Source organism: Lycium ferocissimum, chromosome 6 (genome assembly GCF_029784015.1).
Source record: "Lycium ferocissimum isolate CSIRO_LF1 chromosome 6, AGI_CSIRO_Lferr_CH_V1, whole genome shotgun sequence".
NCBI lineage: Eukaryota > Viridiplantae > Streptophyta > Magnoliopsida > Solanales > Solanaceae > Lycium > Lycium ferocissimum.
Genome location: NC_081347.1, coordinates 44,169,795 through 44,175,186, shown reverse-complemented (window position 1 = coordinate 44,175,186; position 5,392 = coordinate 44,169,795).

Sequence of the window (5,392 nt, the reverse complement as noted above, 5' to 3'; positions counted from 1 at the left end):
ACATCATTGTATCCTGGATCGTAATTCCAGCATCACCTGAATCTAATAGCCAAACTCCAAGGTTGGCTAATTCATGAACTTTGCCGGCTATCTCCCTTTTCTCCGGCTGCACATATGATAGACTACCCATGGATTTACGGCTAAGAGCTACGTTAGCTTTTCCAGGATGATATCGAATATCCAAAATGTAATCTTTCAGCAACTCTAGCCAGTACCTTTGATGTAAATTCAAGTCCTTCTGCTTAAAGATATACTGGAGGCTCTTATGATCAATATAAATATCAACATAGGCACCATATAAATAGTGCCTCCATATTTTCAAAGCATGAATTACCGCAGCTAACTCAAGATCATGTGTTGGATAACTTTTCTCGTCTTTGCTTCAGTTGTCTAGAAGCATAAGCAACAACGTTGCCATGCTGCATTACTACATAGCCCAAACCAATACCTGAAGCATTACAATATATCACATAGCCAGTTCCCTCTGGAAGAGTCAAAACGGGCACTGAGGTTTACTTATCCTTTAATATCTGGAAACTCTTCTCACACGCATCCGTCCACTGGAACTTAGTTGATTTCTGAGTCAGCTTGGTCAATGGGGTTGAAATAGAAGAAAATACTTCCACGAACCATCTATAATATCCTGCTAGGCCCAAGAAACTACGTATCTCTGTAGGTGTCGTCGGCCTTGGCCAATTCTTCACAGCTTCAATATTTTGAGTATCCACTCTAATGCCTTCATCAGAAATAATGTGACCAAGAAAAGCCACAAAGTTCAACCAGAATTCACATTTGGAAAACTTTGCATATAGCTCTTTATCTCGAAGAACTCTAAGCATTGTGAGTAGATGATATGCATGGTCAGCCACTGACGGTGAAAAAACAAGAATATCATCTATAAACAAGATCATGAACAGATTTAGAAAGGATCTGAATACACGATTCATCAAGGCCGTGAATACAGCTGGAGCATTAGTTAATCCGAATGACATAACACGTAACTCGTAGTGCCCATGTCTAGTTCGGAATGTCGTCTTCGGAATATCTTCATCGTTCACCCTAGCCTGATGATATCCCGATCTTAAGTCTATCTTCAAGAAATATTTGGCGCCTTGCAACTGGTCAAATAAATCATCGATCCTCAGAAGCGGATACTTATTATTTACAGTCACTTTATTCAGTTGCCGATAATCAATACACATTCGCAAAGAGCCATCCTTCTTTCTTACAAACAATACCGACGCTCCCCACGGTGATGTACTGGGCCTAATAAAGCCTTTCTCGAGTAAATCCCGCAATTGCTCCTTCAATTCCTTCAACTCCGCCGGTGCCATTCTATAAGGAGGTATAGATATTGGCTGAGTATCTGGCAATAGATCAAAATCAATCTCTCATTCTGGCGGAATGCATGTAAGCTTATCCGAAAATACCTCTGGAAACTCATTGACTATAGGGACAAACTGAAGGGTCGGTGAATCGGCTTGCACATCCTGAACTCAAACTAGGTGATAAATACACCCTTTTCTGATCATCTTCCTTGCCTTAAGGTAGGAAATAAACCTACCCCTTGGCGAAGCAGCATTTCCCTTCCACTCTAGGACTGGCTCGTCAGGAAACTGTAATCGAACTATCTTTGTTCTACAGTCAACATTAGCATAAGAAGAAGCCGACCAATTCATGCCTATAATAATATTGAAATCAATCATGTCTAACTCGATCAAGTTTGCTAGGGTATGGCGGTTACAAACTATCACAACACAGCCTCGATACGCTCGCCTAGCTATAACTAGATCACCAACTGGTGTCAACATCTCAAACGGCCCAATCAAATCAGGCTCTATACCAAACTTACCAGCAACAAATGGAGTGACATATGATAAAGTGGAGCCTGGATCAATCAGTGCGTATACATCATAGGAGGAAATTGATAATATACGTGTAACCACATCAGGAGACGACTCACGATCCTGTCTGTCGGCTAATGCATAAACACGGTGCTGAGGCCCACTCGAGCTAGATGCTCCACTCCTTCCTCTACCATGTCTCGCTGGTGTCTGAGAAACTTGCCCTAAGGGGTGTACTGATGAAGAAGAACTAGCTATGGACCCGATGGGCTGAACAATGCCTACACCACCCCTCGACGGACACTTTCTCATCACGTGGCCTAGCTGGCCACAAGCATAACAAGCATCCGATCCAAATCGGCACTGTTCGGAATGTAATCTACCGCACTGGGCACATCGTGGTACAGGTGGTCTCATCTGGCCTGACTCTGATCTATGTTGAGAACTTGATGCTCTAGAACTCTGGCCCACTCCCGAATAAGAAGACCGATCAAATTTAGGGCCTGAAAACCGCTGAGGTGCACTCCCTGCTGAATGAAATGAATACGAGAATGCTGCTGTCTCTGTCCTCCCCTGAACTCACCAACCATATCTAAGGATCTAGCCCTCCTACTATGGCTCCGGTCACGCTCGCGCTCTGTCCTCTGTTGACGCTTGCGGTCCTCTAAATTCTGTGCATATGCCTGTATACGAGAAATATCCATGCCCGGCTATAATACAGTCATCGTACACTCATCTATCAAATGTGGCCCTAGACCAGCCACGAAATGGTAAACTCTGTCCTCCATCTCAGCCACCATGGCTGGGGCATATCTAGCCAAAGAATCGAAGTGTACACAATACTCCTGAACACTCATACTGCCTTGCTTAATACGCAAGAACCTATCTGCTCGAGCCCATCGGACTTCTAGTGGTAAATAATGACGAATAAAAGCATCTGAAAACTCTCACCAAACGGCTGGAGAAGCATTCTCTCCCCTAGATAGCTCTCATACTTGATACCATTGCACTTCAATATCACGAAGCCTATAAGATGCCAGCTTCACTGACTCGACCTCATCGGCATGCATAACCCTCAAAGTCCGCTGCATACTATCAATAAATCCTGAGGATCCATATTTTGCTTCAACACAGAAAACTCTGGAGGATCTAACCCGAGGAAAGTCTTAACCCTCACACTACCGGCTCGGTCTCCTTGATCAACACCAACTCCCTGCCGTTGAGCCTGAGCGGCCACCAATCTGATCAATAGTTGTATAGCATCTCGCATATCCTGGCCCGGTGCATCTGGTTGAGGAATTGGGGATAGGTGCTGGAGGCGGTGTATGAGAAGTCTGGGATGGGCTCTCACTCTGGGACTCGCCTCTAGCTCTGGTAGCCTGCTGAGTTCGACTAGTGGACTCACCAGCCACTCCCTTGCCCTTCTAGATGGCTGTAGCTTTCTTACGAGGCATCGCTGAAATCAGCACAAACTATTAGAAGACGGACTATTAACACATGGCTCTATCACACGATCTAAGAGAGAAAGAATGACAATTTCCTAAATGTCTCTGACAATTTCCTAAATGTCCCATAGCCTCCTGTTTATAAGTGTGGTGCACGACACACCCATACACAAGACTCTACCAGACACGGTCTGTAGAAAACCCTAAGATGAAACTGCTCTGATACCACTTCTGTCACGACCCAAACCGATGAGCCGCGACGAGTTCCTGATCTCTAGTGACAAAACACCCCTATACTCATACTTGGATAATACTACATAATAAGAGCCCACAAGTAACTCAATCTGGATTAAACTGACTCAGGAAAGAATAATACAAAAAATTGTGCCTATGTATCTATATACTGAAGGCAACAATCGAAGCCGACTAAGCTGCCACATGAACTGTACACAAAATAATAGAAGCCGATAAGGCTACATCACATGTCATCTACACATAATAGTCTGCAGACCTCTACTGGAATAAAAGCTTTAGAAAGGATGGGACAGGGCCCCGTTATACCCATATGCGTATCTATATCTCAAAAGTAGCATACCAAAATGAACTGTTGCTTCGGGTCAAGTGGAGGGCACTGACCACCGCTGGATGAATGTCCTACTGAGTTGGATCGTCTGTCTATCTACATGTACCTGCGGGCATGAACGCAGTCCCCCGAGTAATAGAGGAGTCAGTACGGACAAGGTACTGAGTATGTAAGGCATACGATCAACATATACATAGGAATCATGAAGGATATCTGAAATATGAAAGCAAATCTCAATTTCTGAATGCATCTCTAGCCAACAGCTGAGGAGATCTACAACTTTGTATAACTGAACTACCTCTAAGGGCGTATGATATGCATTGGTCATAATATAACTGATAGTGCTGTGAAATCTAAAGCACGATCCATATAATAGTGCCGAGGAACGTATGGCCCGATCCATATCTCATATAATCCCCGCGTCCGTGCATCCCGCATCCAGGACGGTAATTATCTCACGCCGCCCACTAGTGGTGCTGCCCGGCCATATTGGCATGGTGTAATCATACATCATCATCCATAAGCCACCCACCGTAGTGGTGCTGCCCAGTCATGTGGGCACGGTGTAAGAAAATAGCTGTACATATATATATATGAAAGATATATTCTAGATAACAAAAGATCTCTAGAAGTCATGGATATGAACATAAGGAATCAAGGATACGATGAATCATGTACCATCTAAAAGTAGATTCTTTAGAATTCGCTTGCTCTCTTATTCGTTCGGATAGTAAAGATCATGCCTAAAGAACAAAAGGGACAGCCTTAACATACCTTGAAGCGTATCTAATCGTCCCCCATCTACTTCTTGAACTCGTAAGTCTACAACCAAGATAACATAGGCCACAATTATTCCCTTTATAGCACTTACAATCCATTTCAGGTGAAAAAGGGACTTAACGAAGTTTGGACAACATTTCCTTCATAACTCACTAATTCCTCAATTCCAATTTAACTTACATATCAACAACAATACCAAAAACAACCATATCAATACTTACATATCAAAATATAATCAATTCTACTCCAAATCATCCCTAAAAATAGCCCTCAAGTCCAACTCTACCCTTATTCAACTTACAACTTTCATAACTATAATTCCCTTTGCTTAAAACCACTAAAACTCTTGATAATTAACTTAAACACAAAGGTAAGAATCATATACATACCTTGAGGAGTTTAGGGTTCCAAGAATCAAACTTCAACTCCAATCCCAAAGCTTAACAACTCCAATAGAACGCTAGGAGAAACTTTCCCTTCACAAGCTCGGTTTACGGGGCTCGGATCTTGTTAAATCTTCACTATGATGATGGAAAATATTAAGAGGAATATACTAGGACTTTCTTTGATTTTGGAAGTGGAAAATAATAAGAGCAAAATGTGAGGGTCAAATATATATAGAGGAAACTAGAAGGTTCCAGAGGTGCGGGTCGACGGCTCGTCGACGTGGTCCGTCGACCTGCCACCTGAAACTTTAGAGACGGCGGAGAAGGGATGGTGCACCTCGATGGCGTGTCAAC